This window comes from Lissotriton vulgaris, chromosome 5, assembly GCF_964263255.1.
Source record: "Lissotriton vulgaris chromosome 5, aLisVul1.2, whole genome shotgun sequence".
NCBI lineage: Eukaryota > Metazoa > Chordata > Amphibia > Caudata > Salamandridae > Lissotriton > Lissotriton vulgaris.
Window position 1 is genome coordinate 1,576,388,156 of NC_141693.1, and position 13,449 is coordinate 1,576,401,604.

Genomic DNA, 13,449 nt, shown 5'->3' on the forward strand with positions numbered 1-13,449 from the left:
TGCTGCACTATATGTACTACCTGCGCATTGACAAAATGTTTTCATTTCCAAAGCCGTGTGACAGCAAATTAGGAGAGCACATTCCCGGTGCTCACACGAGGCTAAAGAGCATCTACCCGGTCACCGCTTGAAAGCAGATCTAACCGAGGCAGCAGAGATCAAAGAGGACATTCCGGGTCCCCAGGCCCCTATCCTCTTCCAATATAGCACCATCTGTGTCCCTTAATCCACCCCAGAGATCCTGAGCTCCACGGAGTCCCTCTACTCTTGAAGAGCAGAGATTTTCACCTTTCCTACATGCAGTGATTGACTGAAGGTAAATAACGAAAGAACAAAAGCAGCCACAGAGAAAGCCAAATTCCAAAGACTCTTTCAAAGGTGTATCCCTCTTAGGTTCCATCAGCATGTCACTACCACAGAAATAACAAGACCTCAGATGACCCTTACTTGCTCATGCTAAATTGACTAATACTACTTCGAAAATAATAAAGGAGCCACTAGATAACTATAAAGTCGTAAGTGCAAAGTGCAGTATTCCGGTGCTGCTCTGCTCCTCATTTTATGAATCTAATAGCCCCTGTGTGTTTTCCTGCACAGGTGGCCCTTGTCACGAGCTCTGGCAGGAGTTTTGAATGATTTTGTGTTGCTCCCCATCCAACTTCTACACTCTTTTGAGCAGCATGGCTCTGCCCAACACTGAACTCCTTTCAATGTGAACCAATGGCCAGTTCATGAAATGACTAACGATTGGTGCAGCCGATTAATAGAGATGGTGAAAAGACCATTTAATTCACACCCCTAGTTGAGGAGGATACCTACTTTCTCTCTGCTGGTAAATCTATACAGGGTCATGGCACTCCTAATCCATAAAGAGTGTTTGGGTACAGGAGGAGTAGGGTGCTTAAGTATGATCGTCCCCTAGTATTACTGTAGACTCAAGATTGTAGGGTTCCTCATAGCAGTAGTGGCATACACAAGATAAGTTGTGCCACGTATCCTCCATGGGCCTTGGGGTGCTCTCTCCACATATCCCATCACTTTCATTAGCCATTGTAAGCCAGCTGTTGTGTGCCTATTTCTGAATTCACATTCAAGTGAATGGAGCAAAAAAGATTTCATTGCGTTCACCTTCCATGGATCAAGCCAGATCCAGCATGCCAGCCGGGCACCTTAACGAATGATTGTGCGCAAGCAGAATGGCTACTGCAAAATACCAACTAGCAGATGTCTGCCATGCCCAGGCACCTCGTGTCCCAATGGTGCTGAAACAATTTACAGTGTGGTGGTGCTACCGTCAATGTTACAATCAGGTTTCTGAAAAATCCAACCAGTAACAAAAGAAAAGTGTTGCAAATTCGCTACACCCATACATAAAGAGAGTGGTAAAGGTATAGTATGAAGCTGGTGGTGCATTAAGGAGCATATTCTCACAAATATATTACGAAAGCATAGCACACTGTAATTTACAGACAACACATTTTCCATTGAAATTACAACTAAATGCGCAGATACAGTATTACTGATAAAATCTATAGTGCATGTCAGATCTGACATCCTTGGTGTGGTATTTTGCCAGACTGTCTTAATTTCTTGATTTTTGCTGAGCTCATTTTTGTTGGCATTACGACTGTGCACTTTCCCCCCTGTTTAACAGTGGCAAAGTACTTGCGCTCGCGCTCTCACTCTCCTTTACACATGGTAAAATTCACATACACCCAATTAGCACTTTTATTTTACTTGGAGGTCCCTAGTGTATGGTAATACATGTACAAAGGGCCTGTTAATTAACTGATACTTGTGGGCAGCAGAACCTACTGTGCCGCCCACTAATGTAGCTCTATGAAATATGTCTGGGGGTTGCCACTGCAGCCAGTAGTGCAGTTTTAAACTGCCATTTTGACCTGGCAGAATAAACCTTTTGACAGGCCTAAACCTTCCATTTTAGCACTTATAAGTCACTCTTAAGGTAGACCCTAACCTAGGGCAGGGTGCATGGTATTTAAAAAGTAGGACATGTGTACTTATGTTTTACATGTCCTGCAGTGAAAAACTCCTAAAGTCGATTTTCACGGTTGTAAGGCTACCTCTCAGAGACAAACACTGGGGTAAGTTATTACACTTAATATGTGCTATCTTCAGTTTAGAGCCAGATAGAGAAAGGCTGTTTCCACTCAAATGAATTATAATTTAAATTCCTCTTAATGGTAAAGTCATATTATGAGTTACAATTCTGTAAATACCACTTTTAGAAAGTTGGCATTTTTGAGCCCTGAACCAAATGTGCCTTTCTGTCTGTGTCCCCGATCACGTGAATGTGAATGGCTTTCCTGTGATGTTTTGTGTATTGCTTTCAGACAGAGACAAACAAGCATTTGTAATGCAATAGGTCTCGCATTAACACAAGTTTAAATTATGACATTGTAAATGGCAATGCCTTTTTTTATTTGTGTTTTGAAAACCAAAACATAATTCAAAGGCATTATCATTTACAATGCCAATAGCTCAAATTCGCGTAAATGCGAGACCTATTGCATTGAAAATGCTTGTTGTAACATACAGTGTCAAACGGTGTGGATCCTCCATCATGGCGGAGGTGTGTCACCCCCACCCCCCAACTTAAAGCGAGCAGAGGCAAAGGAGAAAATAAAATGATAATAAAACAATTTTATCATCATTTTATTTTTCGTCCTGTAGGCTGTCGGATGATCTGAGGGATGGGCAGGCCATCCATACTGACGCTGCAGCTGCACCACCAGGTCGGATGTGGCGTGGGGGGCACTGCTCAATGCACATGATGGTTTGGTAGCTGTCTAGGGCCAACCAAACCATCATGAGGACTTAACCATTCTCCAACCTGAGCTGTGTTGTACAGTAAGTGGAGAACCAACTCAGGCTCCCAGTCCCTGTCTAAGCTTCAAACCAGGGTGCTCAGACCAATTCCAGCACTGCTCTCATGCTGGAAATTGTATTCCCGGCATGCCATAAGTGCTGGGATGGGCATCTGGGAGCCTGTGCACTATGCAGCAGTTCCTGGACATCCGGGAGGCAAGGATTAGGAGCAAGCCAGCAACCGTCGGAGCGGCAGGTAAGTGCACTTTTATATATTTTGTGTTCCGTGATTTTGTTGGTTTGTATTACCCCACCCCACCCCTCCCCCGCCCCACCACTTTGCAATGCAAGTGGCCGCTACTGGTGTCAAATCCTGCTTGAGTGCTGAATGTTGCTTGACAGGTTTGTTGGGTCCACTAATACACTTGGGGTGCACTTGAATAGGAGAGAACATAACAACTCTTGGTATCCACTGTTTGGTTGCAGGACCCATCTTTTGTCCTACCAGACTTCTGTCTCTGGGTTTGCTGTGGGTATAGTACCTGCTCCAAGCTGACTTTATGGTTAGATGTGAGAGGACCAAGTTACTGTGGCTGAAGACTTTCACTATCTTGAAAATTCTCTGACACAACGCATTGTTGGGCCTGTCTGCACTAAAGCAAACCGAAACTCCTGAAAAGTTGATAGGATTGGCCCTGAGATTATTTACCACATTGATTCGGGAGAGGCCAGGAGTCCACCCACTCACTAGTTTATGCTCGGCATAAATGTGGCATCTCCAGGCATCCACTTCAGAACACTTTTTGAATCTGAAGATTAGAAGAGGACTGAACCTGCTGTCTGTGACCTGTGGACAGCCCTAAAGGTCTGGACCTGCTCCATGGGCAAACAAGTGGATTCAAAGGGTCAGTTGGCTGAATTGCTTTGTGGCTGAAGGGAAGCAACAATCTGCAGAAGGCCTTTTACTTGAATTACACAGCTCATCAGTGACAACTGGACATGGTCTGGACCCTGTTCTTAGGCTCTGCCTGACCCTCTGTGACTTTCTAAGTGCCTCACCTGAGGTTCTGGGGGGATTTAGAAGTGTATTCCTGTGGTGGATTTCGACTTAGAAGAATAATTCAGATGGTAAAATCTTTACCAGATCGAACTATTGATGGTGTATCTGACCAGCTCTCTATCACAGTCTCCCTCTAATTGCACCTGGTCCTGGTGTTCTGCCACCATTGACTGGTATATTTGTACTTTGTTTTATGCTATTTCTACTTAAAACTTTAAAAATTCATCTCTTTGGTTCCCCTTATTGGATTTTTGTCATTTTTATATAATTGTGTTTATTATATTTTACTATGGTTTTCTAATTCTTTACTTTATTGTTGTTTTGGGTCCAAGAAAAATTATTTTGCATTGCCCTAGGTTAACCTTGACTGCTTTGTGCCATAGCTACCAGGGGGTTGAGTTCAGGTAAATGTAGTGACTTTGAGGGTTCACCCTGACAAGGGTTGTTATTATTCTTTAAGATGCATAGTAACCCACCCAAAATAATAATACAGTTTCTTAAAATGCACCTACTATTAGCCAAAATAAATTAGTGCTCGTTCACTGACCTCTGACAGATAGAAGGATAAGTTAGACCTATTGGCAGTTATAGTTTGGGTCTGCAGATCACAAGGAATCAAAGCTGCGAGTACTTTACCCACGGGGCTTTATAAAACTGTTCCTGTAGGACCAGAATGGACAGTTCCCATCCCATAAATGAGTAACATGAAAGTAATGCTGCGTTAGTCTTTAAATTAAAGGTTACCGTCTTCTCTCCCTGGTCAGAGTTAAAGTGACTCCTAGTGAGACACTAACATCGCACGGTTAAAGTGTCTCCTATTGAGACGCTCACATCGTATTGTTGAAGTGTTTCCCAGTGAGACCAGGGGCAGCTCCTCCGTAATGGCGGAGAAGCATTGCCCCACTACTCAGAGACAGCAGATACATAAAATAATAATAATACAATGTTATTATCATTCTATTTATCACTGTACTCTGAGCCACAAAGCTGATGAGTCTAGGATGGGGCCGGGCCATGGCAGAGAGGAGAAGAGGTGGGGGTGCTTTAAGTGTGAATAGCGGTTTGGTTGGCTGTCTTAGGCCGGCCAAAAAGACATGCGCACTTCAGCTTTTCGAACAAAGCTGTAATCCACAGCTCGGTGGAGAAACGGCACACTCCCTGTGCGTGAGCGAGCATCAGACCAGCTTGCTGAGGCAAGTCCTGGCGCTGCTCCCCTAGCATGAGAGCAGCATCTGGATTGGGTTGGGAGTCTGTGCTTTGTGCCTCATTGCAAGAGGAGCAACGAGGAGGATGGCAGCACCAGCGGGAGCTGCAGGTAAGCCACTTAATTTTATTTGCATCCCCCCCAAACTCCGCCTGCACTACCGTACCTCCTTAGACTGGCGGCAGCTGCCACTGAGTGAGGCACTCATCGCTCAATGAAGTGTTTCCTAGTGAGACATTCACATTGCACAGTAACAGTGTCTGCTAGTGAGACACTCACATAGCACTGGTGAAGTGTTTCCTAGTGAGACACTCATCGCACAATGAAGTGTTTCCTAGTGAGACACTCATATCGCACATTAAAAGTGTCTCCTAGTGAGATACTCACATCACACAGTTGAAATGTTTCCTAGTGAGACACTCATATCACACACTTAAATTGCTTCCTAGTGAGTCACATCACATCGCACACTTAGTGTCTCCTTGTGAGAGACTCAAATCGCAGTTAAAGTGTCTCCTAGTGAGACACTCACAATGCACAATAAAAGTGTCTCCTAGGGAGACATTCACACTACACAGTAAAAGTGTCCCCTAGAGAGACACTCACACTACACAGTAAAAGTGGCTCCTAGTGAGACACTCACACTGCACAGTAAAAGTGTCACCTAGTGAGGCACTCACATCGGGCCGTTGAAGTGTTTCCTAGTGAGACCAGGGGCAGCTTCTCCATAATTGCAGAGGAGCGCTCCCCCACTTGATGAATAAAATGATAATAATACGTTATTATAATTTTACTTATCACTGTACTCTGAGCCGCAATGCTGACTAGTGAGATACCCTTTGGACAATGAAGTGCTTCCTAGTGAAATACTCACATCGCACCGTTAAAGTGTTTCCTAGTGAGACACTTACATCGCAGTTGAAGTGCTTCCTAGTGAGACACTTACATCGCAGTTGAAGTGCTTCCTAGTGAGACACGACACATCGCAGTTAGTGTCTCCTTGTGAGACACTCATATCGCACAGTTAAAGTGGATCCTAGTGAGACACTCACTGCACAATGAAGAGTTTCCTAGTGAGACATTCACATCACTTGGTAAAAGTGTCTCCAAGTGAGACACTCACATCTCAGTTAAAATGTGTCCTAGTGAGAAGCTCACAAGGCACCTTTGAAGTGTCTCCTAGTGACACACTTACATCGTACATGGTCAGCTGTCACTATTGCTCGAGCAGCTGTTCACCATCAGAAAGTGATGCTTCCAGCAGCCCCACGGTATCCCCACTGAACGTATCCCACACTGATCTCTAGGGGAACATACCTGGACTTTGCAGCATGAATGAGAAACTCTTTTAATTGCGTTAGGTGTACATGGATAGGGTTGTGTTCTGTGTGGTGAAGCGATTATGGGCTGGGATGTCATTGCTTTGGTTTGACCTCCAGCTGACACTCCCTCATCTGCCCTTTTACTTACACCAACATAATCAAGAGCACAGAAAGCATAGTATTGACACTTCCTCACACTCCCCTTTGAAGCCCAATAACGTTGACAGCCGCAGGGCTGTATCCGGTATCGGCTTCTTCTGTTGAACAGCTCTCTGAGAGAAGAGACCGGTCAAGATCCCAGTTCCAAAATTATTCGGGGATTTGTGCAGCGCATTGAAGTCAGTAGTATCCAGAGGCGCTGTAGACTTTTCTCAACGGCCCACCAGGCAGGCCTGACAGATATGCATTGCTTAATTTGAGTGCCAGGGCTCTGACCAGGAGGCCACTGCAGCTTGCACCACACATCACCCTTGTCAACGCTGCCAAAACAACTACTAACCATCTCTCTCGCATGCAAATGCGACAATCCAGATTATTCCAGGTCCCCAAAGATAAAGGAATGGCTGGGGAGGCAGGTATTCGTACTATTTTAATGTACATCTGTTGTTCTGCTCATCTCTAAATTAGATGAGCAGAGCCACCAGGTGGTAGACTGTCAACACCATACTTACAACAGTTAGGTGCCGGTGCCAAGCACCAGAAAACAATTAAATTTCTGGTGCTGAGCACCTGCTCAAATTAAGTACTGCAGATATGGATCGGAGGAATTCAGACATACTTGAGTTGTGGGGTGAGAACACCTGACCAGTCCTGGGGGTGAGGATGGGCCAATCGATGGTAGTGCAAGTGGACGAGGAACTATCTCAAGCTATAGTAACAAGCATTTGCAATGCAATAGGTCTCGCATTAGGAAAGTTTGAGCTATTGGTATTGTAAATTACCAATTTTTTATTTATGTGTTGGTTTTGAAAATAGCGAAATTAATAGCTTTGTCATTTGCAATGCCAATAGTTTTAACTTTCGCAAATGAGACACCTATAGCATTTGTAATGCAATATGTGTTGTATTTACATGACTTAGATGTATTAATATTACAAATAACAATGGCTTGTATTTTTTTTAAATAATTAATACGTAAAAAAAGGTTATTGTAAATTATAATGGCAATACCTTAAACTTTTGTAAACAACTTTTGTGAAGATTATGTTCACTGTATTTTATTATGATGAAAATGCAAGAACAGGAGTGAAATATTAACATCTTTTTGTGACATTTGTAATAAAGCTTAAAACATTGGGAGAACATATTTGAACCAGTTGTTGTTGAATGGTTGCACAGATTGATGCTGTGGTGGCGCTGAGTGATGTTGTGGTGGCGACGAGTGATGTTGTGGTGGCGACGAGTGATGCTGTGCCATTCAGTGATGCTGAGGTAGCGCATAGTGATGTTGTGGTGCCCCTGAGTGATGCTGTAGTGGTGCTGAGTGATGCTGTGGCGATGTAATAGATAGATAGAGTGAGTGCGATAGATAGATAGAGGGAGGGCGATAGATAGAGTGAGTGCGATACATAGATAGATAGAGTGAGGGCGATACATAGATAGATAGAGTGAGGGCGATACATAGATAGATAGAGTGAGGGCGATAGATAGATAGATAGAGTGGTATTGTGTGGAGTGTGTGTTGCATTCAGTGGAGTGTAATTATGTGGCATTGAGTGGTATTTGGAGTGTATGTTGCTTTGAGTGCAGTGTAATTATGTAGCCTATAACTATGTGGCACTAAGTGGTATTTGGGGTGTATGTTGCATTGAGTGCTGTGTAATTATGTGGCACTGAGTGGGATTTGGAGTGTATGTTGCATTGAGTGCAGTGTAATTATGTGGCGTGTATGTATGTGGCACTGAGAGGTATTTGGAGTGTATGTTCCATTGAGTGCAGTGTAATTATGTGGCGTGTAATTATGTAGCACTGAGTGGGATTTGGAGTGTATGTTGCATTGAGTGCAGTGTAATTATGTGGCGTGCAATTATGTGGCACTGAGTGGTATTTGGAGTGTATGTTGCATTGAGTGCTGTGTAATTATGTGGCGTGTAATTATGTGGCACTGAGTGGTATTTGGAGTGTATGTTGCATTGAGTGCTGTGTAATTATGTGGCACTGAGTGTTATTTGGAGTGTATGTTGGATTGAGTGCTGTGTAATTAAGTGGCGTGTTATTATGTGGCACTGAGTGGGATTTGGAGTGTATGTTGCATTGAGTGCAGTGTAATTATGTGGCGTGTACTTATGTGGCACTGAGTGGGATTTGGAGTTTATGTTGCATTGAGTGCAGTGTAACTATGTGGCGTGTAATTATGTGGCACTGAGTGGTACATGGAGTGTATGTTGCATTGAGTGCTGTGAAATTATGTGGCGTGTAATTATGTGGCCCGGAGTGGGATTTGGAGTGTATGTTGCATTGAGTGCTGTGTAATTATGTGGCGTGTAATTATGTAGCACTGAGTGGGATTTTGAGTGTATGTTGCATTGAGTGCAGTGTAATTATGTGGCGTGCAATTATGTGGCAATGAGTGGTATTTGGAGTGTATGTTGCATTGAGTGCCGTGTAATTATGTGGCATGTAATTATGTGGCACTGAGTGTGATTTGGAGTGTATGTTGCATTGAGTGCTGTGTAATTATGTGGCACTGAGTGGTATTTGGAGTGTATGTTGCATTGAGTGCTGTGTAATTATGTGGCGTGTTATTATGTGGCACTGAGTGGGATTTGGAGTGTATGTTACATTGAGTGCAGTGTAATTATGTGGCGTGTACTTTTGTGGCACTGAGTGGGATTTGGAGTTTATGTTGCATTGAGTGCAGTGTAACTATGTGGCGTGTAATTATGTGGCACTGAGTGGTACATGGAGTGTATGTTGCATTGAGTGCTGTGTAATTATGTGGCGTGTAATTATGTGGCCTGGAGTGGGATTTGGAGTGTATGTTGCATTGAGTGCTGTGTAATTATGTGGCGTGTAATTATGTGGCACTGAGTGGTTTTTGGAGTGTATGTTACATCGAGTGCAGTGTAATTATGTGGAGTGTAATTATGTGGCAATGTGTGGTATTTGGAGTGTATGTTGCATTGAGTACAGTGTAATTATGTGGCGTGTAATTGTGTGGCACTGTGTGGTACTTGGAGTGTATGTTGCATTGAGTGCAGTGTAATTATGTGGCACAGAGTGGTATTTGGAGTGTACGTTGCATCGAGTGCAGTGTAATTATGTGGCGTGTAATTATGTGGCACTGTGTGGTATTTGGAGTGTATGTTGCATTGAGTGCAGTGTAATTACGTGGCATTGAGTGGTTTTTGGAGTGTATGTTGCATCGAGTGCAGTGTAATTATGTGGCGTGTAATTATGTGGCACTGTGTGGTATTTGGAGTGTATGTTGCATTGAGTGGAATGTAATTATGTGGCACTGAGTGGTATTTGGAGTGTATGTTCCATTGAGTGCAGTGTAATTAAGTGGCGTGTAATTATGTGGCACTGAGTGGTATTTGGAGTGTATGTTGCATTGAGTGCTGTGTAATTATGTGGCGTGTAATTATGTGGCACTGAGTGGGATTTGGAGTGTATGTTGCATTGAGTGCTGTGTAATTATGTGGCGTGTAATTATGTGGCACTGTGTGGTATTTGGAGTGTATGTTGCATTGAGTGCAGTGTAATTACGTGGCATTGAGTGGTTTTTGGAGTGTATGTTGCATCGAGTGCAGTGTAATTATGTGGCGTGTAATTATGTGGCACTGTGTGGTATTTGGAGTGTATGTTGCATTGAGTGTTGTGTAATTATGTGGCACTGAGTGTTATTTGGAGTGTATGTTGGATTGAGTGCTGTGTAATTATGTGGCGTGTAATTATGTGGCACTGAGTGGGATTTGGAGTGTACATGTAGATTTTATTTTCATCATTACCATATGCACTCGAGAGTATTAAAACACTGTATCAACCTTGTCAGTAGAGATGGGCACACAAATCATTGCAGCTGTTGTAATTAGCCACTCAACACACTTATTTTCTTCAGCTCTTTCTTGCTGCTCTGACCTACAATGAGTTATGTTATACAGGGGCCGACAATGTCGCAGACCATCGCGATGAAACAATAACAATGAAAATAAATATTGCCCAAAAATACTCTATATGTGCTTTGATCCGAATTGCATTAGAGATAGGTTTCATGTGCACATGGAACAGAGAGGTTGGATCAAGAAATGCATGTGCATGTGGCTTAATGGCGAGAGCGGTCGACTTTGAAGCTGGCTCACTGGGTTCGAGTCTGGTGGGAGGCTCAAGCATCCTCTAATACTGGGCAAATCTCCCCGTGCATAAAAATGAATATGTCCATTTGTAACGTAACTGGTGCTCAAGTAAAGCGCTCTGATACCTTCGGGTCGAGTTAGCGCTATATAAAACTGAAAAAAATAAATCGAATATCAAAAGGTTTAAAATAACAAGAGACGCAGAAGTAGGACTACAAAATGGCAGCATTACCATTGCGCATGGAAGTATTAGCACAGCGCTACAGTAATAACACTCACCAACGAAGGACAGATGAAACAGCCACTCAACACACTTATTTTCTTCAGCTCTTTCTTGCTGCTCTGACCAACAATGAGTTATGTTATACAGGGGCCGACAATGTCGCAGACCATCGCGATGAAACAATAACAATGAAAATAAATATTGCCAAAGAATACTCTATGTGCTTTTATCCGAATTGCATCAGAGATAGGTTTCATGTGCATATGGAACAGAGAGGTTGGATCAAGAAATGCACGTGCATGTGGCTTAATGGAGAGAGCGGTCAACTTTGAAGCTGGCTCACAGGGTTCGAGTCTGGTGGGAACCTCAAGCATCCTCTAATACTGGGCAAATCTCCAGGTGCATAAAAATGCATTTGTCCGTTTGTAACGTAACTGGTGCTCAAGTAAAGCGCTCTGATACCTTCGGGTCGAGTTAGCGCTATATAAAACTGAAAAAAATATATTGAATATCAAAAGGTTTAAAATAACAAGAAACACAGAAGTAGGACTACAAAATGGCAGCATTACCATAGAGCATGGAAGTATTAGCACAGCGCTACGGTAATAACACTCACCAACGTAGGACAGATGTAACACGCAGCTCCAGAGACATCGCTGTGTTCAATTAAATCTAAAAGTCAACAGATCCACCTCAAAAGTAACAAGCATTGAGCATTGGCCATGAAAGAGACACGGCCTTGCGGCCGTGAAAGTGAAAGCACTGCCGTGGGCAGCAATGACAGGGGTGAATTAGGGGGAGCGGGAAGCAGGGGAGCGGCGTTCTTTGGAAGTCGGTGGGAGGGAAGCGCTGGTGAAGCGTTGCGCTTCAAGAGCCTGGTCGGGGGGACGGGGGAGCCAGCGAGTGGGAGGGAGGAAAGGAACATATGGGGAGTGAGTGAGGGGGAGCAGAAGCCTTTGATGGTGGTGTGCGAGACCAAGCACACGCCTGGGGAAGCTTCATGCTCCAGTAAACAACATGCATTGTAGGAAATCCAGCTGGTTCAAGAGACTTTGGTTCAGATGTAATAGGTTTCGAGTAATTAAAATTACTCGACCTAAAAATCCAGGTACCCAGACCGGGTACTCGCACTTGTAGTTTTCTGAGCGGATGCCTAAATATTCCTCCAACATGCCTGTTGGTAGCTTTCCTTTTCATTTATGTTGCATTATTTAACGTATTTCTGCAGTAGTGTCTACTTAAGCAGGCATACGTGCATTTTAGGAGCTGTAGACCTGTATGTACATGTTAATAAGTGAGGCATAACCCTTTTTAGGATACATCATGCTACACGTTATCTGTCCTCAGTAAATTATAGTATCATGGGCCGTGTAATGGCTATTAGCACGAGACTCCCTGCATTATTGGACAATATCTGAATACATGCATTTCCAACAGAGTGTCACCAGTTAAATTCTACACCTATTAACACCAGCAAACAGAACATACCCTGCACACAAAGAGGCAGACCACCAGACATGTATTTACTTATAATCAAGGACTCTTTACTTCAATGGTTCAGAGGTCGTCACTTTTACTACTTAATTGTAGATTGCTACATTTACCGCATAATTGACCACCTGCTGAATAATTTGCAGGTTAAAGGAAAGAAATGTTTCTTACTGAAAGGAATCAGAACCTATTAAGCACTGAACTCCGACTGAAATGCAGTTCACAACAGGCTGCCAAAGATTAATGGACGTTTTTCGCCCACTGATCGCTGTTTTCAAGCATTAAAGAGGAGAAAAGTCTGCAGAAATAATGTTAATGTAATGGAAAGACCAAGGGTATTTAGCTACAGTGTCAAAGGAAAAAATATAAACATTAAAATATAATTTAAGCAAGGTTCAAATAATAATTCATTCTTTGTCATAAAACATTTCACTATTCTTGCAACGCTATGTTTATTTCGCCATATTCTCGAAGGAGCAGTTGTTTACAGTGTAATAAAAGTTTAGCAGATTTCCAAATATTTAGCAACAGTTCTTAAAGTCTAGGATTTTGAATCTTAAAGTGCCTTCTAATGAAGCACACAAATGATAAATGTGTTTTGTACAATAATGTTCAACTAGGCAGAAAAGTATTCTGCTTCTAGTAAAGCGCATATTGGAGAGGTATGCTTCTCAGGCTGCTCTGGAGAGATAGCCTTTAAGTGATGTTCCCCCAGCAGGAAGTGCTAGGGCTGACCCCAAGCTGGATCACCCAAACTTGGGCACAACGAAGTGTGAGATCTCCCTGAAGCAGCAATCGGGGTCAGACACAGATGGTCTAGAAACTTCCTCTCCTGGAAAAACAGAAAAAGTAATCCTCCTTTACCCCTGCATTCACCAAAAAGCAATACTCAATATATATATATATATATATATATATATATATATATATATATATATATATATATATATATATAGTGTCTACTTAAGCAGGCATACGTGCATTTTAGGAGCTGTAGACCTGTATGTACATGTTATTAAGTGTGG